Here is a 22,633-nt window from a genome sequence, read left to right on the forward strand (position 1 = left end):
GTTTTCTAATGACTGCATCTGATGTTATGAGTAGCACTCAGAGATTCTGTTCGTGGAGTAGGCTGTGCTTTATTATTTAGAAGGTATATTTTACACAAAATTATCTACAGTGGCAATCAATAGCACTTCCAGCCTTTTTAGGTATTTTCCTTCGCATTTTTACATTTCTTGTGCTGGTGTGGTGAGCACTGTCATAGCTGTGTTTCCCACTCCTGTAGCTCTCTAGACAAATTAACCTTTTGCAGTTTTACTAAGGAAATGATTTGCAGTAATACTTTGTGAAGTAAAATAGATTGCAGAATAGAAAGATATTTTGAGTTCACAATACAGAAAACAATTGTGTTTTCTAAATGTTACTAAATACAGACTGGGAATTTGTGAATAACGTGTAAAAGCAGATCCAAATTGCCTTTGAAGGGAATATATATTGAAGCATTGAAAGTCCATGTTGCAGCCTTAACTGGTAATCCTTGCTTATGCTGAAATATTTTTTGCCTTAGTACTGTAATTTTTTTGTGAATAGTTTAGCGTTTCATCAGGGTTGTAAATACTTATAAGCACATTAGGTATTATTTTGCTTCAAGACTTTTCAAAGTTGGTAGATGTGTTATTGTACATTTCATATTAAGCATTGCAACAATCTGAAACAAATAAATAGTTGATAGCCTTAAAATGAATGCTTCTGATGACTGGGGGGTTTTGTGCTTTCCTTGTACTTAAAAAAAAAAGAGATACATATTTTTTCCTAGATCTAATACATCTTCAGAAACTTTGCTTTATTTTAGGTCTTTGGGTAAGTGATCATTTTGAGAACATGACCTGCTAAGCGGCAGTGGCTGTGCAAAAAATCACTATTCTGTGAAATATGCATCTCAGGCTCTTTTTAGGGGGTGAATACATGGATGACTTGTTATTTTTGTGACAGCTTTCATAGCATTTATGCGAGAAACTTTTACTTTTTTTTTGCAGCAAGGTTTGAAGTAATATTTATTAGGTCAGTACTAGTTTGGTTGCATCAAAGCTGCATAGAACTAATGTTCCTCTTACTATTTTACTGATGGTGCTTGACTTTTTACACTTATTTCCAAACAGAACTAGGCTTGAATTGGTTGTATAAAGATAGTAAATAAAATTTTGAATTTAATTTGCATTTAGCATTGCCTCAGAAGTATGAAAGTGCATGGGTTTGGACACTTATGTAAGTTACCCCATTTGTGAACTACTGTAACTGTATATAGAGCTGAAACCATACTAAAACATACAAGAGAGATTAGCAACATCAATTTCAGTATACCTTCTCGAAAAAGACACCACCAACTCATATGTAAAATGAAGCATTTCAGATTGACACAATCACATTTACAAATTCTTTGTAGATACTATTTGTGAGCAAGGGACTAAATAAAAAATACTGATATTTTTAATATGTAGAAAAATAACTTGTAAAAACACCTTGATATTTATATTAGTATGAGTATTTTATATCTCAAGTTCTTTTGAACATCCCTTACACAGGTCTAATGCTTAAACCCATTTATTGTTCGGTACTTCTGTAGTTAGTGTCATTGTGAGGTAATAATATTGTTGATGCTTGCAGGATCCAGCCCCTGGAGAACATTTTAAATCCTGCTTGGTAGAGGAAAACTTGTGTTTTCTGTTTGTATCTGTTTAGATAGTTCAGGTTTTAATATCTTTGTAATTTAGATTTTCACCAAAGAATTATATTTAGCATCACTGTAACATTATGAATCTTTGGATTTAGGTTTCCTTCAGCTTTGATTGGCTTTTAAAGATGGTGATACATGATTGATGTTGTGTGTCTTAACATGTCGGTCATCTCCCTTATACTCCGCACTGTAACCGTAAACCATTTTGGAATAAAACTGCAGCATGTTTATCATAAATTGCATGCTACTTTTCCATCTGAATATGCTTCATTAGGCTTACCTTCTGTAATAATTCTGCATCATTAGATTGCATGTAGAAAGAAATCATTTCAGCAGTAATCCATCAGGCATGGAGAGCCCCCATGTGTTTGACATATAAATGCATTGAAGATTAAACCACATTTCACTGTCCTGTATAAAAGGTATTTTTAAAACTGTACAAGTACAGATTTACCTTCTGCTCAAAATGCTACTTTTGGATTTTACCAATCTTCATTTTCCTTCAAATATTGTGTTGCTTTTTAATAGTTCCTATAGCACAGAAACTTAATTCAAGATATTAAGACTAAATCAGTAATTCACTATAAAGATTTTCAGCTGCAAGCTTTCTTGTATCACACAGATGCCTTTGGATCAGTTCTAAAAAAAACTCAGTAAACCACACCATTCACTAAAAGGCACCGACTTTGCTTCATAGAATCATAGAATCGACTAGGTTGGAAAAGACTTTTAAGATCACTGAGTCCAACCATCACCCCAGGACTACCAAGACCCCAGCTAAAGCATGTTTCGGTCTACTTCTCTGTGAAGTAATTTTCTTTGTAAAGTGAAAAAATCAGAAGAAAGATGCTTTCTTTTTTTTAAGGAGAAATGGATGTAAGGGCTTGGATAATAAACAACTGAATTTATTTATAACTTCTAATTAGTGGGAGACATAATGTGATGACAAGCAGTGGCATCATTTGAGTGTTAGAGCATTGAAATAATTTTATCTCTTGTTCATATGTGAGGTAGAAGGAACAATCAGAAAACCAAAATTATCCACCATTTTGAGAGAGTGGTGAAAAATGAATGTCTAAATGCGTCAATTTTTTTATCAAAATAATTTATTCTATAGATCGAAATGGGACTTTACTATTCTATCCCTTTCCCTTTTTAAGTTGGATATAGAAATTTGTACTGTTAGGTTGATTGATCCCCTGATTATTGTCACAAGTTCGTGAATGATGCAGCTTGTTCTGCAGCAGTTATGTTCTTTGACAGTGCTTCTCCCCCATATTTCTTGCTAATGAGATCATTAATTTAGTTTAAACTCTTTTTCATTATTTGAATTAAGAACTGCAATCTCTGAAGAACAGCATCGAGTACCACATGTAGCCTCTGCCAGAATTGCTGAGCCTCTGACCAAATGGCCATATGTGCTCCAAGGGCTGCACACACCAGGCCAGAGGCAATGGTCGTGTTCCTGACTGCTAGAGCTCTAAGCAAACCTGCCATGGTGTATAATAGCAGTGGCAACTGCTGCTGGTGCTTCTGTAAGGTAATTCTGAGCTTAGTACTAAGAATGGGCAGAGATCACAATCGCATTTAAATAACAGAACTCAATGCCAACTGTAGTATTTTGTTGTTTGTAAATGGTGGGAGATGGTATTTTAGTAACACCTGTGTTTTAGTTCATCCATGTTTGGATATTCAAGGTGGTTTAATTGGAATGTTGAGTATCTCAGTGCTTTAATGCTCTGAAACATATTAACTCTGTCTTAGCAGTTAAGTGTTTATTCATTTTCAGAGCAGTGTAGGGTCATTCATCCTCAGAGCCCTCCTGAGAAGTAAGAGATAGGAGATGGGCACTGTGTAAGTATTATTATTATAATTTTACAAGGGGGAAAACTGAGGAGATGAATAATTTGGTCAAGGCCACACAATAAGCTGATGTGAGCTCTGAGATTTGTTTTGGCTGTTAGCCCAGTGGTCAGGCCAGTCTGTGAAACATTCTGCTTTTTAAATTATACCCTGATGTCTTAGTATTATTGTGATGCCTTAATTGTCCCACAGTCTGTCTAGGCAAATAGTTTTCCTTTCAGGTAATAAGGTGAGCATGACAACAACAAAATCTTCAAAAGAAGGAAAACCTTATCAAATCAGAATCTGAACCTACCATTATTTTGTAGATTTTAAATCTTCATAGAACACATTTAACCCTATGTCTCCTGTTCTGCCAAAAGTGAGTGAAAATTCTTTGACTTACATAAGGGAGTGATTAACAGAAATAATTTTCTTAGCGATAGATCTCCCTTTCGATTACAGAATAATGACACATGTGGAAGGATGTTTTACTGAACGTTTTCTTATTTTGAGAAGTAGTACCTGTGTGGTATGACATGGTGTAGAATTGGAGAATTCCTCTGAGCGGTATCCTTAGAATGTCTCACTCAAGTAGAAGTGGTTCTTTGTTCGCAGTTTGGAACTCCAGTTGGTAAGTAGATGTACTTTGAAGTAACAACTTACCCACAGTGATTTTGTGGGGGGAAAGACATCAGGTTTTAATGTCTGTCTGAAACAGTTGTGTGTTCTTTTTTCTTTGCTCCACAAATGGGTTAGTTGCTGTCATCTCTTGTGGAAGGGGGTTAGGTTCTGCCTTAGATCCAGCCAGTCTTTGTCGTAAAAATAACTTGGTCTGTAATGCTGTTATTATTAAACAAATTCAGCATTTCACAAGAAATGAATCAACATTTAAGGAAAATGTTAACTGTTTTGGTTAAATAGTTTAGCAAAATGTTAACCGTTTTGTTTACATAGACTAATCGAACTCGTGAAGTCTTGCAAACTTTAGCACCATGTCTAGTATTTTAGTACGTATCTAGTTTTTAGTACGTGCATGAAGATGTTCCATAAATGGGTTATCGGCTGTAATCGGTTCTCCCCCTGCCCACCTCCCTTTCGGCAAGGCTGTGAGGTTGAGCTGAGCTGCGCCTCAACCCAAGCGGTTCCACTGAAAGCGAGCGCTGCAGGGGCCGCGCGAGGGGCAGGAGCAGGAGGTACGGAGAGTCACGCCGCGGGACCCGAGCGCTGTCCCGCACCGGGAGGGGCGAGTCCCCGCTCGGTCACGTGCCGGCCGTGAGGCCGGAGCGGTACGCGGGTGCTCGTGCCTCGGGACAGCCGCGGAGGGGGGTGGCGGGGCGGGGGTCGCCGCCGCTCTGCCCGGCTTCGCCCGGCGCGGCGGCGGGGGCTGTTCGGGAGCCGGCCATGAGACCCCGGCGGCTGGCGCGGGCGGGGGAGGCGCCCGTCAGGTGAGGCGGGAGCGGGGCCGGCGGCGTGCGAGCGGGCAGCCAGCCCTTACTCGCGGCGGAGAGCGGCCCCGGGCGGGGGCCGGGGGCATGTTTGGCTGCTGGTGGGGCTCCGCAGCCGCCAGAGACGCCCCGGCGCGGAGGCTGCGGGGCTGGTGTGTGCGCGCGGCCTCGGGCCGAGCCGCGGCGGGATGAAGGTGGGAGCAGGTCGGGAGGCACGCCGTTGGGCTGCCGGCTCCTCTGGGCTGTGTCCGCTCTGAACTCAGGTTGGCTGCGGGGCTGCTTTTCCAGTGCACGGTACGTCCGTCGGTATGTTCTTGGCTGTGCTTGTGTGTGTGCGCGGCGTGGGCTTGTCGGTGTGAGTGAGCACCGGAGTGTGTGCGTGCTTGCGGAAGACAACGGGTGCGGGCATTGTTTGTCCGTAACCTGTGCCTGGCTGAAGTTTATGTGAACTTCATCTTTAAAGCGCTGTTTCACTTGCTTTTGATGGGACGTATGTTAGCATTGATATGAATAGTGGCAGCAATCTCATTAGAAATGGTTTTGTCAGGTGAAGTATTGCCTCTTAGCTGACGGTTTACAGGGTTCTTGACCAACCCGGTTGTGTATTATAAACTTTAGGATACGTGTGTATTATCGGCATAGAATCATGATGTTGGAAAGCACAATTTATATGAGGAATTTAAAGTTTTATTTCTGTACTTGTTAAAACACATGGGATAAACCAACAGCAACATTTTCTCAATATATGCAATTTAAACATGCAGATAATTTTAGCTAACAACCCGTTTATATATACATGCACATAAAAAAAAAAAAAAAAGCCAGAAATAGAGTGTAAAAGACTGGGATTTAAAAGTGCATACCGGTTGCCAGCTGGATATTATTGTGGAGTAATTTAAATACTTTTAATGACTTTAGCAGTTATTTTTCTCTAAAAAACCCGCACACTTCAAAGTGTGAAAAAATGTTGAGAGGAGCAGGGAGAGTGGGTTTTGCTAGCATTTGAACAAGGAATCTCTTCCCCACTTAGGAGTATTGTGTACTTAAAAAGGCTGACTGTCACATGTTGGAGCCTATGGCACAATCCAGTAGCGGCATGCTACATTTCAGACAGTAAAGATTGGGTTAGCAGCTTAGGCACCATAAAATCACATTGCTGTCAGGACCCTACATTAAATTCCATGTCATGTATTTTATTTAGCTGCGTATTCAGGAATTTAGTGAGATCCAAACCAGTCTTTTATATGTCAGTTCTGTAATGATAGGTATTTGGTCTTGATGCAGATGTAATTAGGATTTATGCAGGTATTAAACAGAAAGTTCACAATTACATTTGCTTATGAAATATGTTTAAAAAATGGTTTATGTACAGTACATTGGTTTCATACGTAGTTCTAAAATGAAGCAATAGACATGTATAAAGATTGTGTGTCTTGATATTCTGTACATAAACTACAGCTTTTTTCTTATATATTTGGTACTCATGTTGATCTGTTTTTGAATGAGGTTGACTTGTGAAAAGTGAGCAAAATTGTTAAGTGAAGAGCGTTCCCTTTTCTACAGCAAGAGAAGTGGTGTATGCATCACTGGTTTCATATTTGATTCATTTAATGGAAACTGTGGGCTTCTGGGTTTGATTCTCTGTAAGTGCTTCTCTGAGTGCATGTGTAGTGTCTGTCAGTCATCCGTTTTACTTCCTTTAAACCCATGTATCTATTAGATAAGATTTGATTATCTGTTTCAGAGTTTTCTTTCCTAAAGCAGTACCATATTTCTTGGTATTTTAGATGTAAAAAATATCGCACATTCCCATTGCGTTCCCTTCAGTACGTGGGCAAGAAGTTATATTTAGTCAGTGCCATCTCAATATCCAGTACACTGATACCTCGGCAAGTGAAAGTAGAATTAATTATACTCTTTTCCAAACACAGTTTTAGAAATATTGAGCTTTAGGTTTTTACCTACTCCTACGTGAATGAATATTTGCAGTCAGAATGACAAGAGTAGATGGATGAAACAACTTTTTAACTATTATCTAGCAAGGTGTTATATTCAGTTATTATAACTTCAAACAGGTTACTTCAATAGCATCTTTATCATGCAATTGTTAATTTTTTTTTGGATAAAATTTTCATTTAGGGTCTCAGTTTGGTCATGAACCACAAAACTTTTCCGGGAACAAGTAATACATTGATTCATACAGTGATAGCATTGTAATATTCTAAATGCTAAAAAAGGTCTAGAAAAATTACTTAAGTCTAATGTTGGAAGTTTGGACTTTTTATATTGTTATTAAAATATAACTATTAAGTATTAATAAATTTTATTAAGATAAATATGTTAGAAATGGCAAATAAAACATCAAATGGAAAACAGAAGTAAGAGAAAATGAGATATTGTGGCAGTAATTGTGAACAAGTAAAACCATGAAAAGTAAACCAGGGGAAAATGTGTAAAAAATTTTAACCACAGAAAATATCTTGTCTAAATTTTACTTCCTATTTTTATTTAAGTAATATGATAAGAAGGAGTTACTTTTAAGATAGCTCAACCCTATTTAAGTCAAGTGCTTGGTTGGCTTCAGCGATAGAGAGTTTGATGTTTTTCTTAGAATGATGATGTCACAAGATAGTTTATTTCTACAGTTCCGAGAGGGGACAAAAACTACAGAGGGCCTTGATTACCCTAGATGATTTTTCAGTATTTTGGGGTTTCAATGTGTAAGACTGGGATGGAATTTACAACATCTTCTAGGAACTAAGCATGACTTTTGAAACTTACTAACTTTTTGTGAGAATAAGGTTAACTTTTCAAAACTGCTATTCTTCCATAAATAGTAATATTTCCAATCCATCTCAAGATAAATTTGGAAAAGTTACCTGCTTTTAATTTTGTTTGGGAGTGTGTTCTAAAGGAATAGTCCTCATAAATTGAGTTGCTAGGAAATAACAAATGCAGTGGAATACACAGACAGATGATTGATCTTCACAGGTATGCCTGTTTGGATACAAGACTTAAGTACATAGTCACCAGATGGAAGTGCAGGCTTTTCATTTAAGAAGGTGCATCATTAATACGTTTTCTCTAAAAATCAAGAGCTCTGAGATTGCGAGATACCAGACAATTAGGTTAGCAAAGAGAAATAGATGTTTGAGAGACTTCTCTGTTAGCATTTCTTTGTAAATTTTTTATCAGTACAGTTTTAAGTTTAAAGCCTGAGATTTCTTGTCAGTCATGGAGTTCTGTAACTGCAGGAGTAAGTATTTTCATTTTGTTTTTTAAAAATTTTTTATTTTTAAGGCATCAAATGGAGATGTTAATGTAGTAAATGTAGTAAAGTTGCTGTCTTCAGTGACATTTTACACGCACTGCTTTCATTTTACTTGATCTTCAGTCTGTACAGTGTGAGAATGTGTTTGCTTTGCGAGATTGGAATAGAGAGTAAACATTTCTGCTTCATATTTCTCTTTGTCATGCCCAGTCTGCATTTGATTTCATTTAACCATGTTCAGTTGCATAGACCGCTATTTCCCTTCTTGTCTTTGACAATAAAGCCCAGTATAGCAGCTTCCACCAGGTTATAGTCAAAGACTATTTTTGTTCTGCTGCTAATTACAGATTTCATGCTCACCAGTAAGGCTTCTGAAGAGTGAGAATTTTCTGATGGTCAGGGATATTAAGAAAAACCAAACCATAATATCACAGGGGCTTAGTAGTTGCCTTTCACAAACACAGAGGCACACACAAACTTTTTTTGAAGTACTAAACCGGAGAAACCGCTTGAGTCAGAACAACTAGTTAATGAGTTCAAGCAGTCAAACATGACAAAAAGCCCAGTTTTACTGCCTCAACTTAATATGCTTCCACTATTTTTATTTTTATTTTTTTTAATGCATAAAAACTTCATAATGTTCTTTTCTCTCAGGTGTTAAAAAAAAACTACAACTCCAGACCCAGGAACTCTTGAAAATCCTCTTGCTTTGCATTTGCATGTTCAGTTTGTATGTAAATATGTTTATTCTGAGGAGAAGCAAACATTAATGCTTTATTCAGTTTAGTATACCTGGAGTTCATATATCATTCACCTCACTTTCATGCGCCTGCAGTTTGGTAGAGATCATTAAAAATAGTCTGGTTCAATATTTAGGAGTTAATAAAAGAATTTCAATCAATATTTAATATGTATTAGAAATAAGATTTTCCTAAAGATTATTAGAAATCCAACAAAATTCTTCATGGGGAAGGCAAGAGGATCCATTTTGTTTGTGCCTTTGTTTTTATGGATTTGATTTTCAGTAATTTTAAGCAGGTTTCCTATCTAGTAGTTACTGCAAATTGAACCGGGTAGGAAAGTGGAGTGAAGTAACCAGATAGAAATCTTGGTACTAAAAACTTAACAGACCAACCTGAACTTGAATAGAGCTTCAGCAAAGATTGTTGATTTACTGCTTGTATCTTGGAGTGCGAAGTAAAACGCTAAGAATAACTTCCCACCCTTTACTAATGGAAGTTGTTCTGTGTACTTGTGCTGAGATGCTTTCTAGACAGGTGCTTACAGGTCTTTAACATGAATGTTTTCCTTGTTAAAGTTGAATTTTCTGATTACATGAGTATTAGGAATCCAGGAGTGATGAGAATGTTTCTGACTGGTAATTAACCTGAATCTGACTGGTCTCTACTTTAAAACCTGTTACAGTAATGTGAATGAGAGGCACCTGTGGCACATCACTGCTGCTTATTTGGGGAGTTACTAGGCTGCTGCTGAGAACTTGCACTATTATGATGCTCTAACAAAAATAGCATCGTTTTAGTGGTTAATGTTATTTCAGATGAGACTCAGTATCTTTGAAGAACTGGATCAGGTCTTCTAAGAACATGACATTTAGATCAAGCCCTAATGCAGGATCATGGCTTTCTCCTTTTGTACTGTTTTAGATGACTTACGGTTTTGTGTTACCATCAAGTGTTCACCTCTTTAAAATGACCTTTCTGACACAATGTGTCCTGTGGTATTGTAATCCCGGGGACCGCAGTTCAGCTCTGGCTTCTGATTTGTCATGACCCAACCTTTTAATGTGTGATATCAACAAGTGGTGTGTGTAAAAGGAGAGATTCATCTTTCAGAAGAATATATCTGCTGTCAGCTGTGTGGGCAGGGAAAGTTTGATACTTGGTTTTGATACACAGGAATCTCAAACCATTGATTTTTGTTAGAATATTTTGCAAGACTAGATTAAAAATGAATTATCATCTAATGTTTTCATTTGAAGGCTTTTTATATTTTTAAAACATGTATTAATCAGGTCTGTATGCTGAACAGTGGCACGATGTCCTGTTTTTCCAACTTGCCAGTTAAGCCAGCACCACATGAGGCTATAATTCTGCACTAATCTTGGTAGTTACCAGGTAAATCAGGATACTGCTGTTTGTGTGGTGGAGCAAAATTGTTAAAGAAACAGATCTTATTTCAAGTAGGATTTCAGTCCAGTCAAGAGGCTTTCCCAGTGTCAGCAGAGTCAAAAATCCAGTCATGGCAGACTGAACTTTCTACCAAGAGAGAAGCCATGGGAATCAATTTTGACTTTCGTATCTGGAAGTATGAGCCTTTTTTTTTCATGATAGTTCTTTCTTTGAGCCACAGCAGGAGGTATTATTTAATAATAGATGTTAAGAATGGTATTGGGTATTTTAATGTATTTATTTCCAATAGTATTTTCAGGACATCTCCATCTTTCCGAATAGTATCTATAAATTTGAGAGGAGGTAAATCAAATTTAGCACAGTCATACAGCAGCTTAGCAGAACTTTTGTTTGCCTGGATGTTAGACTTATGAGAACAGAGTGGTTTGCCAACTTGGTGGGGAAGCTGCGGTTCTCTGATTGCACCCCTAATTAATATAGTGACTTGAGGCTGGTTTTTAAGGCTAGAAAACTGGAGTCAGAGAAGAGCTCAGTCCTGAGATGTGTTACAGTCTGTAAATTGTCAATGAAATGTAACTCTACAGAGTGTATGCAGGGATGCTGGTATTCTTTTGGCTAGGCCATTAAGTGCAGCAGACTGAGCTCCTGCACAATCCTTGCATGTCCTATTGGAGGAAAAAATCCATTCAAGTCATGCCATAACTAAAAAGAAGCAATCTTCTTAAATGAGTAAATGCAAATAATAAAAATCAACCATGTTATACAGCTGTTATCTCACATGCTATTCCTGTAGCAACCATTGACTACCGAACAATGAAAAATAGAGTAAAGCTCAAGCCTGTTCGTATGCTAGTATTTCTTCTAATTAAAAGAAGCAGCATGTTTGTATGTTAGCATTTCTTTTAATTAATTATTATGATTCAGACCTGGGGCAAGGCATTCTGAAAAGGGGAGGCAGTATGGTAATTCTGCTTTTGTTTGTTTCCACCTGCACGTAACTGAGCAAGCACTGAACAAAATTCCATCCTGATGTTAACATGACATATTCAAGTGATCATAGAAAAGCAGTGATGGAGAGGACCACGCTTCCATACCACTGGGTCCTACCTTACTCTGTGAAAGAATCATCTTTAAAAGTGTCATTTGTGACAGGCATATAGCTAATCCTTAAAAGCTGTCAATAAGGGAAGTTATCAACTTCTAGATTAGCTGTTCCAGCGCTTAACTATCTTTACTGTCTCAGAAAGTTGGGTATTTTTTCTAGACAAATGAAAATCTCCCATGCTGCAGGTGATTTTCATGTTTCATCTTTTCTGTGGACCCAAAGGAAAAAAGGTTCCCCTTCCACCTGCGTCAGTCTTTTGTGACAGAGATTCCAATTTGCACTTCAATTACATGTCCCACACACGTTTTGATTTCTGTGTTTTGGTTCAACCTGTTGTATTTGGCTTGGGAATATTTACTTAATCTAAGATATGCTTTTTGAACATTTCACATTTAAATACAAGCATTGAATTCAAATAGTTTAAAGATTGGGAACCAAATATTGTCCATGATTTATAATATAATCAATATTATATATTGAGTATTGTATGACATGGTTAGATCTTTGAGACTGTGGTTCTCACGGCTGACTTGACATCACAAAGCTGTGTATTTGACTTTTTTGAGACAGAGGTTATGAGGTTTGTTATTTTGCTGAAGTCTACTAGAAACTTTTCAGAACCTGTTATGCTCCTGAATTTATAGAAGTGTGTGTTTGTAGATAGGTGTGTATGAGCATCTGTCTCATAAAAGCATAAACATTAAATACTTTTGCTGATACATTCAGGAGTTGATTAGCTTGGCCTGCTCTGGTTTCACAGCATTTCTCAGAATAATTATTACTAGGTACACATATCCTGTCAGTATAACCTCACAAGGCAAGTGTGGGGAGAGAAGAAAGGCAAGACAAGGGTTTGGAAGAAGGGGTCTTTTGGAAGAAGAGCTGTGAGGTGGTGCTAGCATCATACTCTACTTGACCTGTCAGCATCTTTGCATTTAGAGGAGGTATATCCAAGAAGATCTGAAGGACTGTTCTTGGATAACCTTCTTCCAGCCTGTATTATTCCATCATCTGATGTTATCAGTTAGGTGGACTTGGCAAGCAGTGGGTTATGTGAGTGATTCAGAGCTGAGGATAAAGAACAACAGTGGGAAAATAGAAAATGCTTCTGCAGAGTTGGAAGATAGTATGTACCCACAGAAAATGCTGGAAATCTAGTCCAGAAATTTGTAATAACCCTTGTTTAGGTAATGAAAATGACTTTATTTTAAAATAATTGTGTGTGAGTCATTGGCTGGTATGTGGCTTGACTTCGGCTGTGCAGTAGAACAAGAAAAGTAGGGGATGCAAACTTCAGCTGATCACATACCATGAATATATGACTCGGGTAGACTATCTTGTGCATTGACAGAAGTGAGGTGGATTGCATTGTTCTTAAACAACAGAGGAGCCAAGGACATTGTGCCCATTAAGATAACGGAAAACAAAGATGGATGAAGAGCTGAGATTCTTATGAAGGATTATATTAAAAAATGGCATGCAGAATGTATATGTTTGTTCCCCCCAATCTTTATGTCTGTGAAGCATAAAGATTGTGAAATTCTAATTGGATCCAAACATTTCTTTTCAGGCAGTTATTTCCCAGGGGGTGGGGAGGAGGGTTAGGTAACTAAAAATTCTTTTTAGTTATTTTAATGGAATGATGTTATTGATATTTAAAGAAAACTGGAAACATGGATGAAGAGCAAGCAGGCGTTACTACTTTGACATGTTTAGCATTTTAAAAGGAATCGTCCTTTATTTCCTCACTGAGAAGTTTTATTTTTCTGCATAATGTAGAGCTACAAAAATACTTGGGTTTAACTTGAGTTAGTAACACCTTTCATTTGATCTTTCAACACTGCAGACAGTAGTCTGCATTTTTGCTTAAAGGAACAAATTCTAACATGCACTTGGACATAACAGCATTGATGTGTTCTTCTCCATGTCCACAGTGAGTAGGATGTGAAGTTGTAGGCTTAAATTAACGGAAAGGAAAATTTAGATATTAGAAATGCTTCCTGATATTAAGAATACTTAATATTTAATTAGATGGGCTGGGAAGATTATGGGATTTCTATCATTGGAAGCTCTTAGGAAAGGTTTGGAAAGCAAATGTCGGAAAAATGCAGCTGTATGCCTTTGTATGTGAAGGCATACTAGAGAATTTATAACAGACAAAACTTGTTCTCATTTCTGTGTATTCCTGTTACTAAAACAGAAAGTCTTCCTCCAAAACTGAACTTATGTCTTGTTCAGCAGGTGGATCTATTTTATGTCTCTACCTCTGAATTTGGTAGAAATTCTTGCTATTTTTACACATCTGTGAGGAAAGGCAATGAATCAAGAAACAGAGTTTGGAAAATGATGGACTTTTGCAAAGTTCCTGATAAAATTTGGGCATCCTTTGGGGTATTTTTTTTTGTTTTTATTTGCTCTTTCTCTTAGTTTAGTGAAGTAACCAGTGTGCATCTCTTCAATACCTGCTCCCAGCTGCCCTCTCAAGTATTTCATCTAAGAACAGTATGTTTGCTGGTGAAACTTGTATGTAGTTCATCACTTATTTCTGGGAAAAACTCTTGATCTATATTTATGGAAGCACTGAATAATCCTTTCAATAAGGGTCTAGGCAGGTATAATAGAATTGGATGCATTTAAAGAATTGGTTCTATATAAACTCTTACAATGTCTGTATTATGTAGGAGGCCTTCCCTTATGACTTTAGCATCACCTTTAGAATTTAAAATACAAATACCTAATCTAAACTAAGCTATTTTTGATATTTTTTTGTTTTATTTCTAGATAAATTTTCTTTTTTGTGACAACTGCACAGACTTCTCCATCTTCTATTAATGACATAATATTATGATTTATGAATAAAAGGCTGATTAGACAGAACATATTAGAGCAGTTGAGACTTGTGTTTGCTATCCAAGAAGTGTAGGAGCGCCTTGGGGCCAGAGAGGCTCTGTTGCGTGATTTTCTGTAGTATTCTACACATTCTATATAGGAACTGACAGCCTCTGTTCACAATAGCTTTGAATGAGGAAACAATATTAAAAGGGTATGTTCCTAACCAGTCAGTGCACATGAGTGGTTCTTGGCTCAGGCATTTTAGTTTACAAACTGCAGTTGAAGTTCTTGGTTAAGTTTAAGTGTTGTGAGAAGGATAAGCCTGTTGGACTGCTTTTCTCAGTATTTGATTTTATATTTTACCCTACTGAAGCCAACAAATGGTTTGGCATAGGACAGAAGAATGGGTTAGAGGGAACTGGAATCACGTCTGTGAAGGCAGTCCTCTAACAATTGCTGTGGAAAACACAGATTTCTTATAGAAGGAGCAGTAAGGAAAAAGTCCCAGTGTGCTCTGGACTCCTTTGTGGTATAGCACAAGTTGCTGTTGTTTCTAACTTATTTTTCTAATCACCCTTTACCTTTCTTTGGACAGACAAATAGCAAAACCTACTATTCAGCTTAGAAATTACACCATTTTGAATGAAGCAATGCTACTATTAAGTTCAAAGAAAACTGTATCTTAGGAATAGACTGTAGCAAATGGTGAACTGATGTGGGAACAATAGCATTCTGTCATATCTGTATTAAAGAAATAGCTGCCAAGATACTTATTACTTGCAGGCATTTCAAACTTCAACGGGTTTATGAAGAACTTAATATTTTCATATGCTTCAGTGTAAAGCCATCTGTTGCAGTGACAGGAAAGTGTTGAGAACAAGAACAAACGTATGTTTATGGAAGTACTCCATTAAATGTTAACAAGAAAGACACAAGATACACAGCAGTATCTTGTAACAAATAGGCAAGGGATTTGAAAAAACATGGCAACCATCTTCAATATTTACAATTACGATTTCTTTTCTAATTTCTTTTTGTGTAGAAGTGTTAAAAAATAAAAGTCTGTCAATACAGATGGTGAGGGAAAGAAGAATACTGAGTCAAGTACATCCACCTTTTATAGTTTTTCATGATTCTGCTCTCTTTTCTTACAGTTTTAAGCTTATATCTGGATATATCAGTGTATATGTTATACCGTATGTAGTGTCTTATACATCTTCTGGACTTTTTAATTCAAGATAAATAGCCTCAAACAGTCACAGAAGCTGACATTTACTAATATCTTCTTCTAGTACCCCATTTGGGACAGATTTTTATTCATGACTGCACAAAGGAATGAATCACATTGCAGTGTTTGAAGTTAGAAGTTGATATAGTGTGACTTTTAACCTGTCATACCCTAAATACGGGATGCAGTGTGGACTAGTAAGAGATACAAAGAGATTATAGGGGGAAAAATGGTACTGAGACATCAAAAAGAAAGCAAGTGTTCAAGAAAAGTTACTTTGAATCTTTTGTCAATGGTATTCAAACAAGAAAAATCTAGTTCTAAAGAATCTGTACAGTTGGATTTGTAGTTCTAAGGTATAAAGGATATGTTTTACAGTGGTTCTGTTATCTTCAAGTCTTCATTCTCTCTACAGTTTTGGGTGACTGGGAAAAAGGCTTGAATTACATGGTGCCATAGCAACACTGTGAATTTTGTAGTATTTTATGTTTTAAAATGTTAGGTCCAAAAAAAGATGTGTGTTGAAGGATTATGGAGCAGGTTATGGTATAATTCCTTCCCCCATTCAAGTGGGAAATCGTGTTCTTTAAGCGGGACACAGCTTGGTGAGCCAGTTACTCAGTTTGAATCAGTGGCATTCCACACTGATGTGGGAAAGGGCAGACCTGATGATTTTCTGATGAGAGGTTTAGGTTATGTTCTACTAATGTGTTTTCATAATGAGATTAGTAAGCATAGTGTGGATTACTATTCATCAGCCTCCCAAAACTCCAAGCCAGTGAAATGCAGAGATGGGAATACACAAACATACTAGTGAAATCATGGTGAGATAAAAAACGAAAGTATTCTAGCATTGCCAGTGTTGTCATTCAGCATCAACTGGTAATGTTCATATAATTTCATTTTTACTCAGACACTCTTAGAAGTTTTCAGTGTATTCATTGTGGCATCTTTCAGCTCTATTAACTTGTTCTGTGATATCCTTAAAGGAGCAAGGAAACTCTGAAAGTAACAATGCCTGAACTGTTATTTGAGTACCGACAAATACGCAATATTTTAATTTTTTGCTTACCAATAGTGACATCGTGTGGCTATTGTGAAAATTCCAGCTCGGTTTCAATACTGAGGAGTAAACAGTTTAAACCCCTGCAATTCTATCAAAGCAGTCAAATCACATAAATGTAAACACATGTTCCCAAGGCCGTCAGTCTTTCCCTCTAAATAAAGACAAAGAGCCTGGTAGAGAGAAATACAGTTCCTTGGTCAGACTTCGGTCTCTTTAATACCTGTTCTAGCTTTGGCAGAGCAGGGCACTGAGCACCAGATACCTCAGGTGAAGGGGTGGGGAGCTGTTCCAGAAGCAAATCATTATTGCCCCATAAAGGTTTTTCTTGCTGTTTAATGTTGAAGGGATGACTTTGATCCTTAATGGAGCAGATTTTAGACAACAGGATATGAAGATTTGGTTCCTCTTTGAACATTTCTTAAACTTCCTTCAGTATTGGGCAACACACACTCTGACACTGAGTCTTACCGTTATGTACACCTGGTATGCTTAGAAGAATCCTAACAGGCTGAATTAGTGTCTTTCTACTTTTCTGTTAATTTTCATTACATGTTTTTTGTGGTTTTTTTTTTCCTGAGAACTGAACTTTCTAGGTCTGTGCACCACTGATATTATTTTGACTCTCCTTTTTATTTCCTTGAAAAAGTAAGCAACTATAATGTTGTTTTTCTCTGGTTTTCACATGAGAATGTTGGTTTTTTTTAACCCATTCAGTCTTTTGTCATTACCATTGATGTTCTCATGGACCCTCTTTTACAGTGTTCTTTTCATACAGTCTAGCCTAGCCTTCTTGCAGCGTGAACAGGTGTGTCTATTGCAAATTAGAGGAAACGTTCCTAATAGGATATCACACGCCAGTAGTTGTTTTACTCTGCCAAGGGGTCTCGACCTGTGTAAATAGGGTTTACAAAATATCTGTGGTGCTCCTGAGACTATCAACACAGAAAGTGGCAGTAAGCATTTTAATGCTGACATGTTTTCTTCATCAAATTACAGTCTCTTTCCAATTATATTGCTAAAATACAACTGTTACTAATGCATTTATAACCATTTTTATTGTCCAAATATTTGTTGCGTGGTAATTTATTTAAAGGCTATTTTGTTGGTATTAATAAATTGGCTTTTCTTGCACAATTTATGTGACTTATTTTTATGAATAATGGTTATATGGTTATATTTTAATGCTGTCCAGTGTGAAATGATTGTGAGAATTATTGTCTAATGAATTTTATCATGCTATTAATGAAGATTGTTATTGGCAAAATGAAGATTGGTATTAGCAAAACGATCTTAAAGGTTTGTTACATTTACTGGTATGGTTTCTGTAGAAGCTACAGAACTACAAGGAGAATGTGGAATATAACGTTTCACTGAATAGAACTGGTTCTCAGAACGTAAAACAATCAATCAAAAATGAGAAACGTTCCCAGTCCTATCAGATTGTGTTAATAATCTGTGTATGTTTGGTTCTCTTTGCTGTGGAAGTTCAGTGTCCTTTATGGAAGGGATGAACCCAAAACAGGCCAGCATCCTGGAGGACATTGTGATCCTGTTGGCCATTCACAGGCTGCGGGTAGGACCAGCAGGCACACTGGTCATTCACGTGAGGCTGCTCCTGTCTGCATGGGGGTGCACTCTCAGAATGTTAAAAGACCTGCCACTTCAAACCAGTAATGTTTGTTATTTTACTGCCACTTGTTCTTTCTGTGTAACATTGAGCATTTTCTTTATTTGATTTTCTGTTAATAGTATTTAAAAAATGTCAAAGAATTATTAATTTGTTAGTGATTAAATTTTCCTCCTAGAAAAGACTGGCTTTAGATAGCTGGTGGTATACTACAGTTACTATGTTGCCTGTTGGTAACTGAAATTGCCAGTAGGCCCCCGACTATTCCAAAGGAGGTACTACTGTGGAGTGTTTTCTCCCCCGTTAATAATGATTATAGCTGGTGGTTTTGCAGCACTTAGCACAGTTGAGGTGTGCTAATTTGTTTGAGCGTGCCTCTCAGGGAAGATCAGGGAGAGGATCATCTAGTTTAAGTGTACTTACCAGGCTTATGTATGAGATAAAGTAGCAGCAATTTGGGTATGGGCAGGAAGAAAAATAGAGGTACCTTAAGCTACTCTTCTGGCAAGAGGGAAAGAGCTGATAAATAACTGCAGGTGCACTGGTGGTGCCAGAGAGATTGGGAAAAATACGTGTATTCAGAACTGCATCCTAGCATATCTGCATTATCCCTGGATCACACACAAATACTTGTGTTCCTTTACAAGTGTTGAGATGAATGCTACTTCCCTTCTGTCTTAATTTCACATTGTAAGTGAGGTTATTAATCATACCTGCATCTCGGAGAGGTGGGTTGAGGATAAGCACCTTAAAAATTGAGAGGAACTTGGAAGGCTCTGCCTCTAACATAAATTGTGATTCATTGTCCCTCTATTCCCTCTTTTGTTGGAGTCTTGCTGATGACACTGAATTTTAGATGGAAGAAAGAAATTACTTGAAAAATTCTGCCTCCCCCTCCCCACCAAAGAAATCAATGCCAAGTGCAGAGCTACTGATTAAAACGTATCTCTGAGGAGCCTAACAGGAGCTAATCCTTAGGATATATTTAACTAACTTCTAATCCCTTTCACTGGTATGTGCACTGGAAGGTGAAGTGCCTTCTATTTGCCATAGGTTACCTAGTTCTTTATCCTTTCACTTCCTCCAAGTTAGCCTTTTCTTTCTTCTGTCTTGAAAATCAACAAACAATTATGCTTTATTATGGACATAATTTTAGTACTTTAAAAGTACTTATTGCCAATAGAAGAACAAAATTTCAAGCTTTGCTGTGGAGGCCATTGGTTAAATAGTTTCTGTATTTCCACCTCTGCAGCATAGCATGAGATCTATTGGCTGGTAGCAATAACAGAGGTATTATTTTCTCCCCTTAAGCAAAACGATGTGTTCCTAAAGTAATTTGCTGCAGTGAAATTGTAACTGCTGTTTTTGTCATGACAGTACTGTAATCATCTGGTGTCTCTGGTCACTTCTCTAACAGCTTACTGGTTCTCAATGCTGTCAAGTGGAAGTAAAAGAAGAAAAGGAGGAGCTTTATTTCCCTTTAGCTGATGGGAAGGCTTTTTACGTTTACATATTGTATTCTCTATTGTATGTAAAAAATAAATCGATGATTATTGGAATTATTTTTATATCATAGAATAATTTGCTATTGAGTGAACCATGAAAGCTACTGGAACATTAAAAAGCATTTCTTGTAGGCTATTTTATCTATTATGCAGTTTCTGTAAGATGTTTTAAAGTGTCACTTCAAGTCTATTGTTATGTAGCTATATGATGTAGCTAAAGAAGAAAATGGAAAGAGGGAGTAGTTTTAAGTGAGACAGTTAAGGAGTTAAATGTTGATCGGATTGCAGTCTGAGACCTTGGGGAGGGCAAAGGAAGGGTATTAATTTATAATAGATACAGGTAAAGAACTATTTTGGTGCAATTGTTTGTATTTTTCATCAGCCTCTCCCACGTGGGTCATGATTCTAGTGCACAGTCTTGTAATCTCCTGCAGTGGCAATGATTCAGCTTAAAAATCAATAGGGCATGAGGTGTTTCAAGTTCTCATTATTGTAATGTGTCAACATCACTTCAGTGACCCCAGAGCCCTGTGTTGGCTGATTTGTTCTCTGATTTATTGTGCTATCTTGTAGGGCAAACTATAATTTCACTTGCAACCAGGAACTTTGCTTTTATGGTTTGTGTCCCAGTTTCCAGTCATTAGGATGTTCAGAGATAATCAATACCTGTGTTGGCTTCTGAAGGTTGAATGAAGTTGTCAAGCAGCTAAATTACACAGAGTACAAACAAAAGGACATTGTTATGGCTGAACAGACCAGGAAATGTTTTTATTTAAATTTTTATTCCACATCAACTCGACACATGTTTTTATTGCTTAGTACTGTCATAATTTATATTCTCCTGTATACCTACAGGTTTCAGATCTTAAATTCTGTAGCTGTAATTACTTACTGTACCACTTTGTGTTTAGGTTCTTTGTGTTCATTTATGTTTATATTATCTTCTCTATATCCGTCCAAATTTAATAACATCATGAACAGGAAACTGATTATTTAAATTGTTCAAACTTAAGGGACTTATTGTGGCTTTAGTGCATAACAGGTAAAGCTGTGTTGTTAACTTTTGCAGTCCTCATCTTCCACCCCTCCTAATTTTGATGTTTCTTTACATGATCAAAGTGCTGCAAGTGATAACAACATGGTCTATATATCAATTTATCTTGGGCAATATCATACCTATCTCACATAAAGCTTAGCACAGCCAACAGTTGTTAGGACTGCACTGACATGTACACCTCACATGCTCAACTGCTAACTAGAACTTAGTGCAACAGTCTTGGAGCCAAATATCTCAAATTTCATTAAGTGATAGCCATTAAATTTTAATTTTTTTTTTTTTTTTATTAAGCAGAGTTTAATCTCCAAGAGGTATTGACATGTTGTGTGGGACCTTAAAGCGTTCTTAACTATTAGTTTAATAAACAAACAAACCGAAACATCCCATTACAGAGTATAAACAGTAATTACTACAGAGCAAGAATGTAATGTTCTGGAAAAAATACTTATTTAACCTGTTCTATCCAGTCTGTATTAGTAGTTCCTTGACCATTACAAAGCTACATGACAAAGTACATTTGGCAGTGCTTTCCTACATTTAACTTAAAGGAATGTAAAAGCCTGTAAGATAAATGAATGCACTGCTGAATAGGAGAAGTGCAGGGTTTCTGAGGTAGAGTTACTCTTATGGTATATTTTGAAGGGGGGCTCAAGGCCACCACTTTTGTGGCTCCTTCAAGGATGTCAGTTCTATTTCAGACGCTTGAGCTGCTCATTGTTGTGGATGTTCACTGTATGGTTGGTCTGTAGTTACACCCTGCCCGAGGTAGACACTGTTGGTTCCACCTAGAGAAAGAAGAGATGTGTGCGTGATCCACTCCAGAGTGTTAGCTCTTCTCTTTTGTGGGATAATATTTAATGGAACCTCGCTGATGCTTTGTCTCTAGAAAATTGTAAAACCCTGAAGGCCTGCAAGCAGAAACACATGCATTTCTGCATCTAGACATCACTTTTTGGGTTCAGATTGAATGCTAAAGCATGTTAGCAGATTGTCAGTTAAGTGAAAAATACCCTGGGTCTGGAAATGCACAAAGTAGGAAGAAGCAAACCATCTGTGTATTTTATGTTTCTTGAAAAACTGATGACTGGGCAGTATTTTTCCAGTATACATCATAGATTTTTTAATTTTCCTTTTGAAATGCTTATTTCAGTAGAAAATTTCAGCTTAACAATTGGGCGCTCACAGTTTACCTAATGAGAAAATATCAGGCAGCATATAAGTGTACATGAGCCTTAATTAAGTAAATATGAAATTAGGCAGTTCTTAAGTCACATGAAAAAATAAAAACCATATTCACCCAACCTAGTACAAATAAATAATATTCAGAATTAAAAATTAAATTGGAAAAACTAAGGTATTGGGTTCAAGGTCAGAAATTTTCTAAGCAGTTTTTCTAGTTGTTTAATAGCAATTTTGCAATTAGGTTAATGAATGTTTATTATTTTATGGGGTGGATATGAAAGTTAGTTCTCAAGAATCTCCTTGGTCCTGTTTTTTCACCCAAGCCATCAGTTTCAATTATTGTTTCTCAAACCTGTTTTTAATTAAGGTGTATCTGTGTAATCTGGGTACACATTACAAAAAATTGTTAAGACTCTGAATATATTTATTGTTGTTATTATTACTTAGTAGGCTATTATCGTTCAAGCGGTAAGGAAAGGGGATGTCACTAGTGAACATGGTGCATGTACAAGTCATGCATTTTTTCTTGAACACTGGAAAATAGGCATATTTGGCTATGGTAGGAAATTGTTCACAGTTGCAGCTGCTTCCTGAAAACTGGTATTAGTAGTCCTAGTTCACTGTTGAAAGAGTTTTTTTTTAATATGAAAGTA

General features: G+C 37.0%; 1 protein-coding gene across 25 annotated transcripts in view; it reads left to right on the plus strand.

Annotated features, from left to right (window-relative positions):
* RBFOX1 (RNA binding fox-1 homolog 1) overlaps nt 1-22,633 on the plus strand; it is a 1,274,017-nt gene that overhangs the window by 588,029 nt on the left and 663,355 nt on the right. The window contains exon 1 of one of the 25 annotated variants that reach the window (XM_057406633.1): nt 4,937-4,957. The exons of 23 other annotated variants lie outside the window; for them this stretch is intronic. The gene's annotated coding sequence lies outside the window, so the exon portion shown is untranslated. Of the gene's footprint in view, nt 1-4,936; nt 4,958-5,102; nt 5,252-22,633 lie in introns of those variants that run through there. One more of the 25 variants, XM_057406631.1, reaches the window with a different exon arrangement.

The sequence above is a fragment of the Pezoporus wallicus genome, unplaced genomic scaffold (assembly GCF_028554395.1).
Source record: "Pezoporus wallicus isolate ANWC-B61680 ecotype Strahan unplaced genomic scaffold, APGP_CSIRO_Pwel_v1 contig_6155, whole genome shotgun sequence".
Taxonomy (NCBI): domain Eukaryota; kingdom Metazoa; phylum Chordata; class Aves; order Psittaciformes; family Psittacidae; genus Pezoporus; species Pezoporus wallicus.